This window comes from Bos taurus, chromosome 25 (assembly GCF_002263795.3).
Source record: "Bos taurus isolate L1 Dominette 01449 registration number 42190680 breed Hereford chromosome 25, ARS-UCD2.0, whole genome shotgun sequence".
NCBI lineage: Eukaryota > Metazoa > Chordata > Mammalia > Artiodactyla > Bovidae > Bos > Bos taurus.
The window spans coordinates 15572338-15594873 of record NC_037352.1 but is presented as its reverse complement, the minus strand read 5'-3'; the positions used below and the strand labels follow the sequence as shown (position 1 = coordinate 15594873).

The 22536-nt window shown below is 45.8% G+C and overlaps 1 protein-coding gene and 1 long non-coding RNA gene across 2 annotated transcripts in view; both read right to left on the bottom strand.

Annotated features, from left to right (window-relative positions):
• XYLT1 (xylosyltransferase 1) overlaps nucleotides 1-22536 on the bottom strand; it is a 352297-nt gene that overhangs the window by 298824 nt on the left and 30937 nt on the right. The gene's annotated exons all lie outside the window — the stretch shown is intronic.
• LOC132343848 (uncharacterized) overlaps nucleotides 1213-22536 on the bottom strand; it is a 51826-nt gene continuing 30502 nt past the window's right edge. Inside the window, exon 2 of the long non-coding RNA XR_009492848.1 lies at nucleotides 1213-22035. This is a non-coding gene — a long non-coding RNA (uncharacterized lncRNA). The remainder of the gene's footprint in view (nucleotides 22036-22536) is intronic.

Below are 22536 nucleotides of genomic sequence, written 5' to 3'. Positions count from 1 at the left end.
GGATCTTCCTAACCCAGAGATCAAACCCAAATCTCCCACATAGCAGGTGGATTTTTTACCAGCTGAGCCATCAGGGAAGCCCGAGAATACTGGAGTGGGTAGCTTATCCCTTTTCCATAGGATCTTCCCAACCCAGGAATCAAACCGGGGTCTCCTGCACTGCAGGTGGATTCTTTACCAGCTGGGCTACCAGGGAGGCCCTACATTGGACTGTAACACATTGGAAAACCCAAAGGAGAAACATCCTGCTCAAAGCCCAGTTAACCCACAAAACTTGGAGAGATAATAATAAATCACTGTCTAAGCCACTAAGTTTGGCACAGTTTGTTACACAGCAGTAGATAGCCAGGTACCCACAGGATCCAGGATCACGTACATTCTCGAGGCAGCAACTGTGTCTAGGTGCCTAGTAAGCATGTTCTTTAAGTGTCAGTCGCTCAGTCCTGGCCGACTCTCTGCAACCCCACGGACTGTAGCTGGTCAGTCTATCTGTGAAATTCTCCAGGCAAGAATACTGGAGTGGTTTGCCATTTCCTTCTCCAACATATTATCTGTGGATTAAATGAAGAATTTAATATGTGAATTAATTAATGGTGAAGGCTGGATTTGAACCAGTTTGCAAGCATGCATGATAACTCCCTTCAGTCGTGTCCAACTCTTTGCAACCTTATGGACTGTAGCCCGTCAGGCTTCTCTGTCCAGGGATTCTTCAGGCAAGAATACTGGCGTGGGTTGCCATGCCCTCCTCCAGGGGATCTTCCTGACCCAGGGATCGAACCCAGGTCTCCTGCATTGCAGGCAGATTCTTTACTGCTGAGCCACTGGGGAACCCCCGAAATCAGTTTATAGCTCTCCAAATTCTTCTTCCTTTTCTTTTTAACCATAATAACCACATGTTCCCTTAAAAGGAAAACATCTTTTTTTTTTTTTTTTTCCCTGCCTATTATATTTGCTACATGCTTGGGAGGAAGTCGAGTCTTGTCACAACACAATGGCAGCCTCAGCAGCTGTCTATTCCAGGGGAAGTTCAGGGTTAAAGGCAGCTTGTTCTTCTGTTCTTAGTCCTCACCATGGTACTGTGTAGTAGCTGACACACTTTTTCTGTAAAATGCCACACAGTAAATATTTTCAGCTTTGCAGACCATAAGGCAACTATTCAATTCTACCCTAGGGTAAAAGCTGCCATGATGACACATAATGAATGACTGCAGCTGTGTTCCAATAAAACTTTATTTACAAAACTGACAGCAGGCCAGATCTGCCCATCCCTGATACAGAGTGTCATCCAATCATCTTTAAATTGGGGAGAGGCCATGTTTGGAGAACCCATGAAACAGACAATGCCTCTGATGGAAATGATTTCAGTACTCAATACTTCATTGTAGATGACAACTTTTACTATATTTGAGCATGGACAAGTAGGTTCAGGTGCCAAAGATGTAAGAAAAAGATACAGTAAAAGAAATTAATGTAAAAAAAATTAATATGAAGCAAAATATCATCCACTGACCTCTTTGTCTATAAATTGGGGCGAGGGACTTCCCAGGTGGTTCAGTGGTAAATAATCCACCCACCAAGCAGGAGATGTAAGTTTGATCCCTGGGTCAGAAAGATCCCTTGGAGAAGTAAATGGCAACCCACTCTGGTATTCTTGCCTAGAGAATCCCATGGACAGACGGGTTACAGCCCATGAAATCTCAGAGTCAGACATGCCTAACATTTGGGGGGCTCACGAGAGCAACATTCCACGAGAGGGATATTTGGAAAATACCGAGGCAGCTCACAGCAAAGAGAACTTCCCCTCATAAGCCCTCAATAAATTATTTTTTGACAAATAACTGAATCTGTGTCTATTAGAATGAGAGTAATCCACTTATTACTATTAGCCCATTCAACAATAAAGCTCTACTATGTGAAGTTTATTCAAAGCAGCAAAACATTGTCAAATGGCTTCCTTACTCTTTTGTCATTACGGAAGCCTTCACTTTCAGAAAGTATGATCTAGGTTAGCCAAAACTGGCAAAATAACTGAACTTATGTATATATAAGGCATTGTGCATAAATTATGAGTTGCACCCAAACTCTAGATGTCAGAATTATACGGTTAATTTCTTAATCTGTGTATTTTAAAATAATTATCAGATCAGATCAGTCGCTCAGTCATGTCCGACTCTTTGCGACCCCATGAATCGCAGCACGCCAGGCCTCCCTGTCCATCACCAACTCCCGGAGTTCACCCAGACTCACGTCCATCGAGTCAGTGATGCCATCCAGCCATCTCATCCTCTGGCGTCCCCTTCTCCTCCTGCCCCCAATCCCTCCCAGCATCAGAGTCTTTTCCAATGAGTCAACTCTTCGCATCAGGTGGCCAAAGTACTGGAGTTTCAGCTTTAGCATCATTCCTTCCAAAGAAATCCCAGGGCTGATCTCCTTCAGAATGGACTGGTTGGATCTCCTTGCAGTCCAAGGGACTCTCAAGAGTTTTCTCCAACACCACAGTTCAAAAGCATCAATTCTTCGGCGCTCAGCCTTCTTCACAGTCCAACTCTCACATCCATACATGACCACTGGGAAAACCATAGCCTTGACTAGACGGACCTTTGTTGGCAAAGTAATGTCTCTGCTTTTGAATATGCTATCTAGGTTGGTCATAACTTTCCTTCCAAGGAGTAAGCGCCTTTTAATTATAGGCTCGATATATTAATGTTTAAATGAGTCACAAAGGCATGTTTGTGTTCATTCTCAGGCAACAGAAACTTGCTATGCTAATTGTTATCAGCAATAATGGCTCAATATACAAAGGATTTCTAAACTCACAAAGCAGTTAAAAAAAAAAAAAGTATGGCATCATTTTATTCTTAGTCAGACCCAGGAGTGGATGGAGTAGGTATAACTGTTTTCATTTTATAGGTAGAGAGAGTGAAGTTCATGACAAATGCCCATGACAGGCCTGAGGTCACAATTCATAAGTGGCAGAGAAGTGGCTGCAAACCACCCCTTTCAGCCCCAGCCCCTTGCACATGAAACAGCTCGAGAGAACAGGATAACTCCTCTCCAGTTATAATTAATATGCAATATCTCTTTCCATTGTTCTCTGCAAAGTTTAGCAACATCCAAAAATGTTCCTAATTATCAGATTTTTTTTTTTTTTTTTTTAGCCAAGGGTCCAAATGTTCAATTGAATGGGCGTGCATATTATGTGTCACATCATATCTTTAAAGGGAGGCAAATGGCCAATAATGACCCAAGGGCTTGGCTTGTAAGCAAGTTTCAACTGAAAACATCAATTTACTGTCTGAATTTGCCTCCATCTCAACAACTGAATCTTTCTTAATTGACTCAATAAATAAAATGCACTTTGAATTTAAACACCAGGGCAGATGGTGAGTTGGTCCAAGCCAGATGGCCCCACCTTTGGGACCTCACCAAACCTAAGCAAGCGGCTTTTGCCGCGGGGCTCTTGAACCACCAGAGGCAAGCACTGGTGTCTCTTTCCTACAGCTACGCTCATGCTGGGATTCTTTTTGCTTTGCAAGTTGGTTCACCTTATTAGCATCACCTTTCAGATCAAACTGGACTCTGTTAACAAAATTAATAGTTAGACATATACTTTGATCTTAAAAGAATACGCCAGGGCTTTGCTCATTGTTCTTTTTATGGGAGGCTGAGGTGAGTCCAAGATAGAAGAATCATTGTGAAGTCCCTGAGAAATCTGTGCCAATTAAGGAGTGGCGGACTGTATTTCCAAAAATGGCTGCAATTATGTCGCCCATCCCATACACTTTTCTGCAAGGTGACCTTGCCACGCATATTCCCTCTCCGCATCCCAACATGAGGTGGGTCTATTTTCCTAGCCCTAGAATCCAGGCGGGCCCTTGGACTGCTCTGAGCAACAGAACTGGCCAGGGTGATGCTGTGCTTTCTGGCAACCTCCACTTCCTGCCTCCTGGAGGCCAGCGGCCACAGAAGCAGCCTCACTCCTCTGAGACCATCACACTGTGAGCAAATCAAGTTACACCAGAGGCGCTGGCAGACAAGATGCCACATGGACAGAGAGGGAGCTGAGGAGGAACAAGACACCAGACATATGAATGAAAAGGTCATCCTAGAACTCGGTCCTCCAGCCCCCGCTGCAGAAACACACCGCCTGACAGAGCCCTTCCTGCATCCCTCACCCACAAAACCATCAGGAAGAAAAGATGGTTGTTTCAATTCACTAGGTTTTCAAAGAGCTTGTTATATACTAGAGAGCTAGTACATGTAGTATTTTTAATATTTAGTGTTTTTTATAGTTATTTACAATGTTGAGTTAGTTTCAAGTACATTCCATTATAGGTTATTATAAGATATTGAGTGGGCCTCCTAGGTGGTACTAATGGCAAAGAACCCACCTGTCAATTCAGGAGAAGTAAGAGATGCAGGTTCAATCCCTGGGTTGGGAAGATCCCCTGAAGGAGGGCATGGCAACCCACTCCAGTATTCTTGCCTGGAGAATCCCATGGACAGAGGAGCCTGGCAAGCTACGGTCTATGGGGTTGCAAAGAGTCGGACACAAGTGAAGCACTTTAGCATGCATGCATGCAAGATACTGAATATATAGCCCCTTGTGCTATGCAGTAGGACAGGGAACTATATATTAATCCCAGACTCCTAATTTATCTTCCCCCATCCCCCGCTATCCCCTTTGGTAACCATAAGTTTGTTTTCTATGTCTGTGAGTCTATTTCTGTTTTGTAAATAAGTTCATTCGAGGCCACTGTGAATGGCCATCTAGTGTGCAGACTGCAAACGCGGGGCTGAAACCCAGCCAATGCCCCTCACCAAGCTGCGCCCAGGGAGGATGGCCCTCACCCAGCTGGACACTCTCCCCAGTCCTCCATCAAAAAAGTGCCTTTATCCTCCCAGCAAAGGCCCCGTATAGACCAGCACTGCCCCCAAGCCCAGATGTCCAGATTGGAGACCTTGACCCCTGGACACTTACGAGTTTTAAGGAACACTGTGATGACCGTGGCTGACTACGGTTACTCTTCCTGCTGCCCTCCTGGCCACCTCGCTGGGCTTGCCAGTGGAATCCAGGCCTGCTTCCTTCTATCCCTAAGCTGCAAACTCCATATGTGGCTGAAGCCCTCCCTGCCCAGCGGGTCTGCTCGCTTAGCGCTGGTACCTGCTCACTGATGCCATGTGAAATGGCAGTCACTGCCTGGCCTCAAGGACAAGGGTGGCCAGGTCTGCTCCCTGTGGCCACCAAGGAACAGCTGCCAGTTGGACTTTTTCAGAGCCCATCAAGATGATTTTTTTCCCTGCAAGGTCCCTCAGTGAGGACTGAATACTAATGAGCCTCTGGTACAAAGAAGGTCTCCCGCCACCCTGGGGGCCGGGCAGTGGAGTTGTGAGGGCCATCCTATGAACCATTCCTCCCCCACCTCACCCTCCTGTGCAGAAGTCAATACTAATCACTGTTATTTGAGGAGACGCTTAAAGACTCACCATGCCATGATGGCAATGCCCCAAGAACAAGTCTTAGTCTAAGTATGTCCTGTAGCCAAAACCCATGGGAACAGAGATGTCAGAGGCCAAAGATGTCTTTGCCTCCTAAGAAAGAGCAGGAAGTCTGATCAGCCCTCAGTCTTACCCTCTGTGCCTGTCCTGAGAGCTTTGTCCGTCCAACGGTGGGTATGGACATCCTTTCCCAATTTCTCCCTCTGAGAAGATGGTGCATATTACCTGAACTTTAGAACCAGAAAGATCTGTGTTCAAATCCAGACACTTCCTAGCTCTGTGAGTTTGGGCTGCACTGCTAAATCTCTCTGGATCTCTATTTCCTCAGCTATAAAATGGAAGCATCAGAGTTATCATAATACTAGAAACTGTGGCAGACAAGTTATCCTATGTGGTTTGTGAACAAACCTTTCTGAAAAATTTCAGTAGTTTTGTTATTTACACTGATGTATCCTATAAGGGTTTCCCTGGTAGCTCAGCTGGTAAAGAATCTGCCTGCAATACAGACAGCTCGATTCCTGGGTCAGGAAATCCCCTGGAGAAGGGATAGGCTACCCACTCCAGTATTCTTGGGCTTCCCTGGTGGCTCAGATGGTAAAGAATCTGCCTGCAATGTGGGAGACCTGGGTTCAATCCCTGGGTAGGGAAGATCCCCTGGAAGAGGGCATGGCAACCCACTCCAGTATTCTTGCCTGGAAAATCCCCATCGACAGAGGAGCCTGGCGGGCTACCGTCCAGGGAGTAGTGAAGAGTAGGACATGACTGAGCCATAGCACATTCTATAATTAAATAGGCCTTGTTAATACCATAACTTTATGGACAGTATAGGGTAAGTTTGACAATAAGTAAAAAGTGAGTAGATTATATATATATACATGAAAGTGTTAATCGCTCAGTGGTGTCCAACTCTTTGTGACCCTATGGACTTATAGTCTGCCAGGCTCCTCTGTCCATGGAATACTCCAGGCAAGAATATTGGAGTGGGTTGCTATGCCCTTCTCTCTCTCTCTGTCTCCATATATATATATATATATATATGTATGTGTGTATGTGTGTGTGTGTATATATATATATATATATAATTACTATTGCTGGGGAAAGTGTCATGGAGACAATGTTGAACATGGACACCCTCCCCCTCCCCACACATGCACAGTAGGTACGGTATAGACACCGCCTAGCACATAGTAGGTGCTGGATCACTGTCTGCCTCCCTTTCCCATGGTCCTCCTGTCAGTGCAGCCTCAAGGCCTGTGACAGCATCAGCCTCCACCCCTGCCCTTGGCTCCAGGCTCATTAGGGCTTGGCTAAGGCTTAGAAAGTTGGAGGCAGAATCTTGGGGATTTTTCCAGGCTGCCAGGGGGATGAGCAGGAACAGCCCTCAGCTTTGCAGGTCATGATTTCCCTTTAAGCGCCTCGTAAACAGCAGGGCTGGCCCACCTCCATAAAATTTTATTTGGGGCTTGCCATTCTCCACTCTTTCACACCATATGCTGCCCTTTTTCTGTGTGTTTAACTCCCTGCTGACAACTGATGAGACTTACATGCGTGGATAGGGCAGGGTGAGAGCCAGGGAAGGCAGCTCATTAGCACTGTCTATAGATTTTAAAAGCCAAAAACCTATTTTTTTGGACCTACCAATTATATAGGATGTCGAGTAGCTCCCCTCCCAATGGCCACCTTTAGATAGCTGTTGCTGCTGCTGCTAAGTCACTTCAGTCGTGTCCGACACTGTGCGACCCCATAGACGGCAGCCCACCAGGCTCCCCTGTCCCTGGGATTCTCCAGGCAAGAACACTGGAGTGGGTTGCCATTTCCTTCTCCAATGCATAAAAGTGAAAAATGAAACTGAAGTCACTCAGTCGTGTCCAGCTCTCAGCGACCCGATGGACTACAGCCTTCCAGGCTCCTCTGTCCATGGGATTTTCCAGGCAAGAGTCCTGGAGTGGGGTGCCATCGCCTTCTCCATTAGATAGCTGAGGCCAAATCAACTGAAAAGGTGTATCAGCATTAATCAGGTCCATGGACTAAGAATTCTTAAATGTCTATGGAGCGATACAACCTTTCAATTTGTAGAAATCCCACATTAAATGTGCAGGATCCAAGTCCACATTTCAGGAAAGGCACTTTGTTAACTGTTCCCAAGAACTCTTCCAACTTTCATCGGCTGCTGTTCATGGCACCTGTGGCTACACATGCCCTGTACTAACTCCATAATTCCATTCACCTGAGCTGCTTTTCCTTCCTATGACATAGCTGGTCCCTGCGGCCATGTCCCTGCTTCAGGCTGTTCCTTGAGTGTGGACGTCCTTCTAGTATCTGCCCAGGGAGCTCAAAGACACCCTTCTGATTCAGCTAAGATGCCACTCCCTCCAAGAAGCCACCTCTGACTTCCTCAGAGTCAATGCCCTGCTGTGCTGAGCTACTTCTGAACCTCCCTGGTTGAGCTTTGTGTTGTACCGTAGCTGCTTCCAAACCTGTGCATGTATTGACTGTGAGCTCTGCCTCGAATGTTCCACATGAGGCAAGCAGCAAAGGAAGTGAGCCATGTATGCTCAGGGAATGAATGAATACAAATCTGATGAGGGACACTGTCCATTCATCTAACAAATCTTCATCGAGCACACACCACATGTAGGGAGCTAAGCATCAGGATATCTCACTAAACTAGGAAGGGCACACTCCTGCCAGCATGGGGTTCACATCTAGATACAAGGAGACAAAGCTAAAAACAAACAAGAGTATTTCAGATAGTGATAAACATTATGACAACAATAAAATAAGAGCAGGGATGGGCCAACTACAGCCAGTGGTTTCCCCAGCCCTGCTCTAGGCTATTATTTTATAAATCCAGCCTGCTACTGTTTCTATAAGTAAAGTGACTGAAACACAGCAATATCCATTTATCTACATCTTGTTTCTGACTTCTTTCTCACAACAATGGCAGAGTTGAATTGGTACACCATGGACCACATAGCCCACAAGCCCAACACATCCCTATCTGGTCTTTTACAGAAGAGATCCCTGACATAGAGAGTGATTGCAGGAAAAGGGGTACTTAAAGTGGGTGGACAGTGGAGTCCTAAGACCAGGAGGATAAGAAGGAACCTGCCATGCAAATGTCTAGGGGAAAGGGTTCCAGGCAGAAAAAACAGCAAGTGAAAAGGCCCTGGGGTAGGTTTAAGTTCAGTTCAGTTCAGTTGCTCAGTCGTGTCTGACTCTTGAATTGCGACCCCATGAATTGCAGCACGCTGGGCCTCCCTGTCCATCACCAACTCCCGGAGTTCACCCAAACTCATGTCCATCGAGTCAGTGATGCCATCCAGCCATCTCATCCTCTGTTGTCTCCTTCTCCTCCTGCCCCCAATCCCTCCTAGCATCAGAGTCTTTTCCAATTAGCCAATTCTTTGCATGAGGTGGCCAAAGTATTGGAGTTTCAGCTTTAGCATCATTCCTTCCAAAGAACACCCAGTGCTGATCTCCTTTAGGATGGACTGGTTGGATCTTCTTGCAGTCCAAGGGACTCTCAAGAGTCTTCTCCAACACCACAGTTCAAAAGCATCAATTCTTCAGCACTCAGCCGTCTTCACAGTCCAACTCTCACAACCATACATGACCACTGGAAAAACCATAGCCTTGACTAGACGGACCTTTGTTGGCAAAGTAATGTCTCTGCTTTTGATATGCTATCTACGTTGGTCATAACTTTCCTTCCAAGGAGTAAGCGTCTTTTAATTTCATGGCTGCAGTCACCATCTGCAGTGATTTTGGAGCCCCCAAAAATAAAGCCTGACACTGTTTCCACTATTTCCCCATCTATTTCCCATGAAGTGACGGGACTAGATGCCATGATCTTAGTTTTCTGAATGTTGAGCTTTAAGCCAACTTTTTCACTCTCCTCTTTCACCTTCATCAAGAGGCTTTTGAGTTCCTCTTCACTTTCTGCCATAAGGGTGGTGTCATCTGCATATCTGAGGTTATTGATATTTCTCCCGGCAATCTTGGTTCCAGCTTGTGCTTCTTCCAGCCCAGCATTTCTCATGATGTACTCTGCATATAAGTTAAATAAGCAGGGTGACAATATACAGACTTGACATACTCCTTTTCCTATTTGGAATCAGTCTGTTGTTCCATGTCCAGTTCTAACTGTTGCTTCCTGACCTGCATATAGGTTTCTCAAGAGGCAGGTGAGGGGGTCTGGTATTCCCATCTCTTGAAGAATTTTCCACAGTAGGTTTAGGCTTGTCTTATCCTAGAGACAGAAAGGAAGCCGGTGTGGCATACTGTAGTGGAGAACGGCACAAGACCAGACCATGGCAGGTAAAACACAGGGGATGCAGACCCTCCCAGGCCATGAAGGGCTTGTGTTAATATTCGTGAATAATTTCAAAAGACAGCGCAGTCAGTTCTCTTGTTTCTGACCAACAAGTGGTGAGATTGTCACCATAGAAGAGGAGGTGATGGCCATCAGCACGAATAAAAAAGATTAAAATGATGACAACCTTGCTCAAGATGTCTTTCCCACCAAGAACAAAGTCTCCCTGTCTAGGCACCCAGCTCTGCCTGACCACGCTCCCACCCCTCACCATTGACACTGCCTCCAAGGTTGTCCAACTGCTCAGGTAAGATGCTTCTAGAACGGCTGAACCAGCGGGCTGTACATGTATCTCACGGACACTAATTTTATTTAAAAGGCTGTTTCTTTACTTACATTCATGTTTTAAAAGGAACTGTTCACTCTAAAAATCACAGGTTTAATATACCAGTAAAAATATACTTTTTCCTTAAAATATAATAAATACATTGTAGTTTAAGGAAAAATATTCACCTGTCTACCCTAAATTCACCTGAGCTACACTTTGGGAAAAAATAGTTGACATTTAGATGTGCCAGATCCCCATTTAGTGCAACCCATGACCAACCAGCTCCTGACATGATTTTGTGGAGGGAGGGCTGTAGTAGTATCAGAAGGAGTGGTGAGGTCAGAGGGCAGCTTAGGGAAAGCGGCCCACGCTCCAGAGTCAGACAGAGCTTAAATCTGATCCTATCAGTGACCAGCTGTGTGCTCTGGGCCAAGTCAAACCTTGAGAGCCTCAGAATTCTCATCTGTAAGAGACAGCTGGGCTGTACACAGGGCAAGAATTAAGAGATATGCAAGAGTTGGCCCAGGCCGTGACAGACAGTAGATGCTCCATAAATGACCAAGCTGGGATGACTAATACATAATCTCCTAGAGTTATCATTATGATCATCAAATGTCCTTTAGTCTCTCAAAAACTGTTAACAGCATCTTGTCACCAGCATGTCTAAGCTTCTGCAACATCCCTAGTGCCTGGCTCACTCACCGCCCTTTGGGGACCTCTTGGTAGAACAGTAATTTTCCATCGGGTTCACCAAACTAGGCCTCCTGTTTCTTGCTTCCCTTTCTTTTTTGTTTCCACAAGACTCCTGATGAACAATCGTTCAGAGGGGAGGAGGAAAGCGATTACAGCAACGTTCCTTGCTCTGGTCCCTGCTGGGTTGGGAAGCTGCTATTTCAGCCTCAATCAGCTACCTGCAGGGTCACTGGAAGCAATTCCTCCCCACAGGGACCAGGAGGAAGTGGCTCCCTTGGGAGTCTTCCACCAGTGACCTGTGGCCTGAGGTTCCGACTGTTAAGATGTCCCCACAGACCTCAACCTAAGCCAGGTGGGAGCCCAATTTCTTTAAGGAGCACCCTTGTCAGAAAAGCGGCATCCCTCACTGACGCCGCAGGGGAAAGTGCAACATACAAGCCCTGAAAGCAATCACATCAGAGTTGTGAGGCTCAAATACTGACCTTGACTGGGGATAATCCGAACTTCACTTGGAGATGCCTCTGCACGAGCAGATTCACCTCTCTAACCGCTTAATTTAAGAAATCATTCAAAGTGTTGTTTCTTCTCATGGCACACAGTAAGGCAGAGGAAGTCAGCCAGACACACGAAGGGTGGGTGGTGACACACGGCTGTGATACCATCACTGGCCCAGGATAACATAGCCGCTGGCTAATGGGATGTCACACACAACAGTTCTCAGCTCCCCCAGGAACGGGCACCGGATGGGTCTTCAGATCCCATCACTGGCTTTGAGTATTGGCTACCTACGTTGTAGGGCCTGATGCAAAAAAAAAAAAGTGAGGGCATCTGTTTTTAAAGTTATTAAGAATTCCAAGGTGGTGACAACTGAGCATGAAACGAGCAGGGTGTGTCCTCCTGAGCAGGGAACCCAGGGCATCGGGCACACCCAGGAAGCCAATTCTGCTTGCTTCCCCCTCTGGGTGCCTCCTGTGGTTACTCTCATGAGATTTTCTCACTCTCACCCCACCCTGTGATTTGACAAGGAATTCTTTTCTGCTTTCTTCTACTTGTGAATGTCTCCATTTTAAGCCTTTACAAATAATAACAAATATGGCCTTCCAGTTTCACAAATAATGAATATCCTCTCTTGCAAAGAATAAAATGACATAAAACAACGCTCACCCAGAGCACTCTTCAAGTAGAGTTGGGTGGCATCTAAGAAATCAGAGCTCCTCTGAGTTTTTCAGTTTGTGGCTAAGAAACCCAAACCCTAAACTTCATCAAAGTTCAGTCACTTTATCCTAAGAGGCAGGCTCCCAAGAGAATCTGGGGATGGACGGCACTCATAACACAGAGGTGGGATGGGGGCAATGGGAGGGAGGGGGTATATGTATACATGGGGCTGATTCATGTTGATGTATGGCAGAAACCAACAGAATTATCCTCCGATTTTAAAGAAATCAAAAAGAGAAAAAGAAGCGTCATGACCCAAAGCTTATAATAAATGGAAGATGCAAAAAGTCAAATAAGAAAAGCTAATACATTTTATTGGAGAAGGCAATGGCACCCCACTCCAGTCCTCTTGCCTGGAAAATCCCATGGGCGGAGGAGCCTGGAAGGCTGCAGTCCATGGGGTCGGGAAGAGTCGAACACGACTGAGCAACTTCCCTTTCCCTTTTCACTTTCATGCATTGGAGAAGGCCGTGGCAACCCACTCCAGTGTTCTTGCCTGGAGAACCCCAGGGACGCGGGAGCCTGGTGGGCTGCCGTCTCGGGTCGCACAAAGTCGGACATGACTGAATCGACTTAGCAGCAGCAGCAGCAGCAACACATTTTATTAAGTAACTAAAAATAAGTAAATTACAACTAATTAATGTTATATAATAAAAACCAAGTAAGAATAAAACCATCTCCAGATCAAATGTCAGCAACTTTTTCTGCACAGGTCTGGAAAGTAAACATTTTCAGTTCTGCCAGCCATAAGGCAGCTCTTAATTCTGCAGTTTGAGTCCCAAGGAGCCACAGATAATACAGAACGAATGGGTGTGGCTATGTTCTAATAAAAAAAAAATTTTTTTTTAATGAAAACAAGCATCTGGCCAGATTTACTCCAAGGGCCTATTTTGCTGATTCCAGATTTAGAGCAGCACTTTGCAAGCTTCAAAGTGCATGAACAGGACCTGGGGATCGAGTTAAAAAGAGATTCTGATTCTGGAAATTGCAGGTGGGGTCGGAGACTCTGCATTTCCAAAAGGATCCCAGAGGATGCCAATGCTGGTAGTCCAAGACTGCACTTTGAGTAGCAAAGGGAGTACACCACCCCCCCTCAAAAAAAAAGAGAAACACCTACCAAAGAACCCAAATTTATGAAATGCTTAGCAGAACACAGCATCAAAAAGTAATTTATTTTCTCATCATCGAGGAATAGAGCTATGCAATTTAAGTACATCTCCAAGAGAGGACTACCATGTCATTGGCGATCAAGGACGGAGTTAACTACCATTATCAGAAGCAAAATGCTACACAGTTTTTAAGGACTGCTGTGATTTTCTGGTGACAGTTAACAGTGGCATATACCAATCAATGCAGGTAAATGAATCCATTCGAAGGCGGCCATGGATGGTAAATCACATTGTCCAATAAAGTCACTAAATTAGCGTCAGTGCGATGCAGAACTTTTTATAAGAGTGAATCCTCTTTGGAATGAGAAGGGTTACAGGGGAGCTGGAGCCAGCAAAGCTGGAGTGGGGGAGGGGAGTGGGAGTGAAGGACAGGGGCCCCTCTGGGCTGGAAGCTCTGACATCTGCTAGTGACGTGTATGTGGAAATTGGGGTCGAGACCCTTCTGGTGTGTTGTCGAGATCCCACTGAGGGCCTGCTCTCCACACGCAGGGGGCAATTTTTGTATTTCACCTACAATGGTCTCTAGTAAACAACTCCACTATACAGCTCACAGTAAGAGCAGAAATGAATGGTTTTGATCATGCATTGTCGGTGAGAATGTAGAATGATGCAGCTTGGGAAACCTGTGGAAAACAGTCTGGCAATTCCTGAAAAAGTCAAATATAAATTTATCATATGACCCAGAATTCCACTCCTGGGAGTCTACCCAAGAGAAATGAAAAAGCATGTTCACATGCAGACTTGGGCAGAAATGTTCACAGCAGCCCCATTCACAGCAGCCTAAGTAGCCATCAACTGATGAATGGATAAAGAAAATGGCCATGATCCAGTGGAACACCACTCAGCAGCATGCCACAAGTTTAGACCTCAATGACATTATGCAAAGTGAGAAAAGCCAGATACAAAAGACCACATATGGTCTTAGCCCCTTTCTGTGAAAGGCCCAGAATGAGCAAATCTATAGAGGCAGAAAGTACAAGAGCAGATGCCTGGGGAGTGACTACAGACTGGCCTGAAGAATTTAATATTGGCACAATGGAAATGTTTTAAAACTAGACTATGGTGATGGTTGGGCTTCCCGGGTGGCGCTAGTGGTAAAGAACCTGCCTGGCAATGCAGGAGACAACAGAAACGTGGGTTTGATCCTTGGGTCGGGAAGATCCCCTGGAGGAGCGTATGGCAACCCACTCCAGTATTCTTGCCTGGATAATTCCATGGACAGAGAAACATGGAGGAGTACAGTCCATAGGGCTGCTCAGAGTCAGACATGACTGAAGTGACTTAGCACACATGCACGCATGGTGATGGTTACACAGCTTGGTGAATTTACTAAAAAATCACTGGAGAGACATTACATTAAAATCACTGGGTACACATTAAAATGTGTAAATTTTATGGTACATAAATTGTACCTCTATAAAGTTGTTTTAAAAATTAAATGCTCCCTTTCCTGTGTCACTCTCTAGTTCTTAAAATACTTAGGAATCCCATACACTGCAACAGACCCAGAAGACCCTTTGTTTATTCCAGCTGAGGCTGAAGTGTCAGTCGCTCGGTCGTGTCCGACTCTTTGTGACCTCAAGGACTATAGCCCACCAGGTTCCTCTGTCCATAGAATTTTCCAGGCAAGAATACTGGAGTGGGTAGCCATTCCCTTCTCCTGGGAATCGTCCCTACCCAGGCACTGAACCTGGGTCTCCCACATTGCAGGCAGATTCTACCATTTGAGCCACTAGGGAAGTCAGAACTTTGACTCAGGCAAACACCCTAAAGCTGTTGACTCGCCAAAGGAGGGAAATAAACAGGCATGGAAGAGTCCTTGATGTGCCAGCAAGCACGGAATTCACCTGTGGTTGGAGCATCGTCACCTAGCCCATCAGGATGGTGCCTCTCGAGATGGCTCCTCCACCCACAGCTTCGAGCCTCCAACCCAACCCGAGCCCACCAGGCTCACAAAGACCTCAGCCCAAGGGGAGTCAGAAGTGATGGCAGCTATGGTGAAGACCTAGACCATCAGCTGGAAACGGAAGAGAAAAAAGGAAACTTGGTATGCTGAGAGCCAATTCACCAACCCTCCAAGTGCACCCACAAACTCACTCACCTAACAAGACAGCATGTTCTTTGATGCACGATATCACTGAAAGCGACTGAAAGCGACTCTCTGGGGTCACGTTCCAATGCCAGAAGCAACTTCTATGCTTGGAAGAAAGTAAAAACGTCTCCCTGGCAGTATAGCTTTGGCTTGCCCTCAAATGGTACCAAAAACATCTTTTGAAATTCCAAGCTATTATGCTATCTCCTGGGCTTCTGGGTGGCTCAGTGGTAAAGAATCCGCCTGCAATGCAGGAGCTGCAGGAGACTTGGGTTCAATCCGTGGGTTGAGATGATCCCCTGGAGAAGGAATGACAACCCACTCCAGTATTCTCGCCTGGAGAACCCCATGGACAGAGGAGCCTGGCGGGCTACAGTCTATAGGTCACAGAGTCGGACACAACTGAAATGATTGAGCAAGCACACGTGCGTGCTATCTCCTTCTCCGGGGAGAAGAAAAAACAAAAACAAAACAGAACAATCCAAATCACTTGCAGGAGATGATATAGTCCTTGTTGATGGAAAATCACGAAACATAAGAGGGAGGAAGCCGGAGGAAGCGTGTAGGGTGATCCCTAGTGTCTACATACAGCTTTCCTCTCCTAACTCACTTCATCACTCACAACCATACTGGACGGCAGCAGCCAAAGTCAAAGGCGGAACTTGGGGATGGGCACTGGGACTCGAGTTGACACACACGCCAGCCATGACCTCGGTCACCTGGGGGCTGGACCCAGGTAGCTGAGCCAACCAGGTACAGGAGGAGTCCTGTACAGGAGGCTTTGGGGCTGGGAGAATGGAACTGGGGCTCCAGTTCGTGAATTAATAGCTCTCTCTCTGTAGCCCAGAAGGTGTTTGGATCAGGAACACTGGTTTCACAGCCAGAGGTCTGATAATCTCTTTCTCCCTTCCCATTGAAAAAGAAAGTATCTAAGATACTGGAGAATACAGTAAAATCCGTAACTCCATTTCCTCTCTTTCTCTCTCTCTCTTTTTCTCTCCCAGTGGCAAGGCTGGATAAGCTTATCAAGTGCAGGCAAACTACATCTTAGCTCTGATCCTTTCAAGAAATCCATTTGGCGCCTTTAACATTTCATTTAGCAGATTGAATTTCGGACATGTATTTATGGGGCTGGGTTTGCCCTTAACAGAGTATTGCATAAATCCCATTACAGTATCCACTTTAGCGTGTTTGGGGTTTTCTAAGCCAGGGCTTTATTTAAGTGGACAGCCCCGGAATGAGCCACTCTGGCTCAGAAACTCTCCTCTCCCTCTGGATCCAATCTTTGCAGATTATCTCCATCATCATCAATGTCAAGCGATGTTTTAGGAGCAGTCCTTTTGGCACAGCCCAGAACGAGCCACGTCTCAGCCTCGCTGACCGAGCATCCTCACCCTCCAGTGACTTACATACGGGGTTCCGGTCCAGGAATCACTTCACCCCACATCCCTCTTTCTTCTGGCCATAGCCAGTGAAGGTTTGTTAACAATACAGTGTTTATTCTGTATGTCTTCAGTTTCCAACAAGAAAAGTGCATTACCTGTAATTTCTGGGGGAAAAAATTATTAGGAAAAGTGAGCTATAGGAAAAACTGGGGAAGCAAAAGATCTGGGTTAGGAAGCCTTAGCAAGCCAGCTCCTCTCTTTAACCCTAAGATTAGCCATGGAAATAAATGGATTAGTAGCCCCAACCACAAGTGTGCCTGTAGCTGTAGAGATGAAAGGAGGGATTCGTGAGAAGGTAATGAGAGCACAGATAACCTGGCTGCCTGGTCCCTGCATTCGCCACACTCATCTTAGTTTTCCATTTCTCACTCATTCTCTCGCAGCAGGGATGGATGGGCCATTTACATTGCAGGCGGCCAGGCAGGAATGCGGCTAAAGATGCCCTTGGGGTAAGTAGCTCAGGGGTCCACCGTGGTGAGTGCCACACTGGAGAGGCAGGGAGTCACCAGGCTGGAAGTTTCCATCCTACTGGGACCTGTGCTGGAAGGTCACACAGAGCTCTCCAATCACCAACTTTTCACATCGCTGACTCAAGAGCAGAAAGACAAGCAGTCGGCAGCGGTCCACCTCAGAAAGCCAGGTGAAACCGGAGGGCTGCCACCAAGCCCTCTGGGACCTGTCTGGCAAAGAGAGGCAATCCAGCATCTAGCCACTTTGTCCTAGCGCACAAGCGAGCTTTTTTAAAAAAGCCCCAGCAGCTGCAGTAGTGAAGAAATACACATGACGAGGGGCTCCAGGGCTATTTCAGGCTCTGTCTCTGGCGGATGGCAGCTGCAGCTTTGGTTACATCTAAGTTTGGCCTCAGAGCTTGTGGGGGTACACGGTGCCTGACGAGAAAGAGCATGTCTGGTGATGTCATCGACTCCTTCAGCCAAGGTTTACAGAGCTCCTGCCACGTGCCAGGCTCCAGGCAAGGGGCTGGCATCCAGTGGGGCCTGCCCACAGGAGATGACAGTCCAGGGAGGGACATGCAGGGAGCAGCAGATATGGGGTCAGTGACACGGTTGAGACAGCATGGCTCCTCCCAACAAGACCAACAGGTGGCCAAAGAGGATCGTGAGCACTGAAAACCCAGTACACTCTCTCCAAGGCTTAGTCTTCTTTTCTTAAATATTTATTCTGATTTGCTTATTTGGCTGCACTGGGTCTTGTGGCATGCGGGATCTAGTCCAGGGATTGAGCCCGGGCCGCCTGCATTGGAAGCGTGGAGTCTCAGCCACCAGGGAAGTCCCCTTAATCTTCTAAAGAGTCTCATCTGCTTTATTTTCTTCCTGTCCCACTTGCCTGAGTGTGGCTGGGGACAGATGCTGTGCACAATGCTTGGGTACTACAGGAGACGTGAAACATATGACTTCATTTCAGTTCAGTTCAGTTCAGTCACTCAGTCGTGCCCGACTCTTTGCGACCCCCATGAATCGCAGCATGCCAGGCCTCCCTGTCCATCACCAACTCCCGGAATTCACTCAGACTCATGTCCATCGAGTCAGTGATGCCATCCAGCCATCTCATCCTCTGTCATCCCCTTCTCCTCCTGTCATCAATCTTCCCCAGTATCAGGGTCTTTTCAAGTGAGTCAGCTCTTCGCATCAGGTGGCCAAAGTATTGGAGTTTTAGCTTCAACATCAGTCCTTCCAATGAACACTCAGGACTGATCTCCTTTAGGATGGACTGATTGGATCTCCTTGCAGTCTCAGGGACTCTCAAGAGTCTTCTCCAACACCACACTTCAGAAGCATCAATTTTTCAGCCCTCAGCTTTCTTTATAGTCCAACTCTCACATCCATACGTGACTACTGGTTCATTTATGTCCAACTAAATTAGATGCCCAGGTACTATTATGTCTCCATCTTAGAGCTGAGGAAATCGAGGCTCAGAGAGGTGAAGTGATTTCCCTAAAGTCACACAGACAGGAGGAGGTAGAGCGATGTGACTGAAGGCTGCCTGGCTTGAATCCCTGCTTGCAAGCATGATGCCCCCTCATTTTTCAAGGAAGTTTGCTGTGGCTCCAGATATGGTGGGTGGCACATAGTAGGGCTCAGCCAATGTCTTCTAAATTAAATTTGATCATCTTATTTAAAGCAACTGCAGTCACTTTCAGCTTTGAAGCTATGGGCCAGGAACAAGGTCATTTTATAAAAATGGAAAGCAGAAGTTTACCCTAAGGAATTTCTTGGAGTTAAAGGTAGGAATCCAGAAAGGAATCTATTCAAATGACCACAGAGCTAAGACATGGCCTCAATATAGGATGATTAAATGAGATGTGCTGAAGAATTACATAACAGCTCAGAAAAACAATTTAAGTCTCCACTGGCACTTTCCTTTTTGTAAAATTAGCATTTCTGTTAAGCTCATAATATAGGAGCAGAGGGTTTTATATAACTGCTTGGGTCACACAGGGAAATAAAGACTTATTCCACTCACTTTTCAACACTTGTGCTTCCCAGAGAGAACAGTGCAGAAGGTGGCCAATCCAGATGAGGTGGCCAATCATGGTAATAACAACAATAATAATAACTGACCCTCCTTGTGTACTTCCTGGTTGCTAGACCCATGCTAAATGACCTAAATGCACCATTCCATTTAATCCTCGTGAAGACCCTTCTACAACAGGCAAACATCATGGCTCCCCTTTTACAGAAAGGTAAACTGACTAAAGCCAGGCTCAGAACACAGGTCACGGGACTGAGAGTCATGTGATTCAGTCTTTAACTCACATTTGCAACACTGCTGCAAATAACACTGAAGATTATGTCAAAGGAAAAAAAAAAAGCTTGCCAAAATCCCAACATCTCAGACAGGAAGGCAAGAAGGCCAGGGCCATCTGGGCCTGTGTCGGATACAAGCTGCCTGCTTCCCACTTTACTGGCATTTCCCTGGACTAAACTCCCACACGTGGCCACAGAAGAGCACTTTTCAAGCCCAGCATCCTCTGCCTCCACTCATATTTGGCTCCACCACAACCAAGAAGGCATCTGGGGACAAGTGATCTTTATCTGTACCAAATGTTTATTGGGCTCACTCCAGGAAATGGTCCCATGTTAAGCCAACATGCACAATGTCACCCACATCTGCTTGGCATGCACTCGTGTCCACATTGTAGCACTTGGAATGATGTCTCTCTTGGAGTGTCGCCCTGGAAAAGTGTCACCAGATCCAACAAGATCAACAGCCTACTTTTTATGGAGCAGTTCTCTAGATAAAGAGAGCAGAGGGAAAGTGGGATCAGAGCACTCCTTTGAAATACCTCTCTCCATGCACCAGTTTACAGAAAACTGTTCTTGGGGGCGGGGGACCTTTCAGAAGTATGAAGAAACATAAATCTGGCTAGTTTTTAAAAGAGAGTGAGATTCACCTTCCTGGATTCCAGTACCATTTCCCCAGAGCCAAATCATGTTTCACAATACTTGTAGCAGAGAGGCTTAATCCTGGATGCCACTTGGTGTACACAGCCATTCTGGGCGGACCATTCACTCTCTTCTGCAAATCCCTCCCCTAGAGGGAGAGCTGAGGTTTAGTGCCTCATGTTTCAGGAACAGAATATGGCAGAAGCGATAGTATGTCATGTCCAAGGTTCAGTTATATAAGAACTGCAGCTCTCTTTCCTATGGTTCTCTTCTTGGATCACTGGCTCTAGGGGAATCCACCTGCTCTGCTGTGAGCTGCCCTATGATGAAGAACTGAAAAAGACATCCAGATAACCACCAGCAATGAACCGAAGGCCCCAGTCCACCAAGAGGCTATGAGAAGCCACTGCCTGCTGACAGCCGTGTGAGTGAGCTGGGAAGCAGATCTCCCCGCCTCCCCAGTTGAGCCTTCAGATGAGACCACAGCTATAGCCACCAGTTCAAATGCAGAATGAATGAATAACTTTAGTTATCTTTTCTAATAAATAATATATGTTTATTGAGAAAAATTAAGAAAATGAGATTCAGATTCAAGAGAGATTATGAACAAAAACACTCAGCTAAGCTGTTTATATCACAGATCCCTGACCCACAGAGACTGAGATGATAAATGTCTGCTGTTTAAAACCACTAAGCTTTAGGTATAATTTGTGCATGATAGGTAATTAATACAGTGCCACATAGGATCAATTTGAATATCACTGATGAAACACATTTCATGCTATGGGACATAAAGGGCTAAAAGTATAAATGATAAATTTCTTTGTACTATAAAGACAAAGGTGAGTGCCAGAACCTTTGGAGATTCTACAGCAAAAGCTAGGGCACCAATCAGAAGGCTTTAGATGAATCTGCACTTATTTTGTGAAGACAGAAATGAACAGACACCATCACTGGACCAATGAAAAGGCAAAGGACAAAAACTTTCCTGAGAACCATTTTCAACAGGGAAACACAAATGGATGTCAAACCTTTACCATTTTAACAATTTATGGAGATGTGCTCGCTCACACAGGTAAGCAAAAAGAATAAATCAGAATGACTGTCTGAACAAGGATCCATATCCATACTCATATCTAGCTATAGTCAGTGCAACTATATTCTTGGTCAGTGACTTGTACCAGCTCTTTTTCAATTCTTTGACCTTGATTATACAGGGGAGTAGCAAGACCATGGGCCTTAGGGTTGCAATGATCTGAGTTCCAAGGCCCACCTCTGCCCTCACTAGCTATGTGACCTCGGGAAGACAGAAACAGAGTTTTATTATCTCATCTGCAATAAGGGGAAAAAATCCACATCACTGCAGCAACGCAAAGGTTTGTTGTGTCTATATTTGAAAGTGCTTAGTGTGGTCTATGGCACAGTTGCCCAATAAAATACAAGCTTCCTTGTGTAAGCTCTTCCCGGGCTCTCTGCTGTGGTCTGTGAAAACCCAGGCTGAAAATCTCCAGTGGATGTGGGAGTCATCATCATCCAGGAATTTAAAGCAAAGGCAGCTGATCTAGAAACATCAAATTCCAACACTTACTAATGGTGTGTCTGTGAGCACCTCACTTTGCCTTGTCTGTAAAATGAGCATAACACCAGCACCCACCTCTGTTCTGATGACTGAGGGAAACAAGGTAATTAAGGACTTGGAGTAGTGCCAGGCATGCAACGGATGTTAAATAAACGGTAGCTATGTTGTTAAAATCATTTATGATTCTTATTTTCACTCTGATTATTTAAGTCATAATTTAATTCAATTGGTTACACAGAGGTCTATGGGACAAATCCAGTCCATGAAATGTTTTGTTTGCTTCACACAAGATGTTACTAAAATAGATAAATGAAAAAATCTGAATTAGTTGACAATATATATGAGATCACAGTGAAAAATCTAAATTTCTGGTTACTCATAAAACTCGCAAGAGCAGATAACCTTGGGCCTGATTCTCTCAAAGTTATAGGCAACTACAGCCAAGAAGCCACCATCCATGGAAGGCGGTACTTGCTCTTCTGTTCACCACTGTCCTCATTACTCCCTATCGCCCCACATATGTCCCACAGAACTGCCTAGCCTTAAGGACATTTGGGTTTTTGACCCTTGCTTTAATTCCTTAAAGATTTGCCTCCACCAGGACTTTATTTTTAATATCAAGTACTCTAAGTAGCAATGGCAAGAATAGATAATGAATAAGATTAAGTCTTCCCTAAGGAAATCCTCAGTAACAGTAAGTGCCAGATAATGGCTGAGGATAAAGATAGAGTCAGATCAGAAGGATAAAGATCCAGCTCTCTGCAACAACCCTCTGCGCATGACCCAAAAACGAGCTG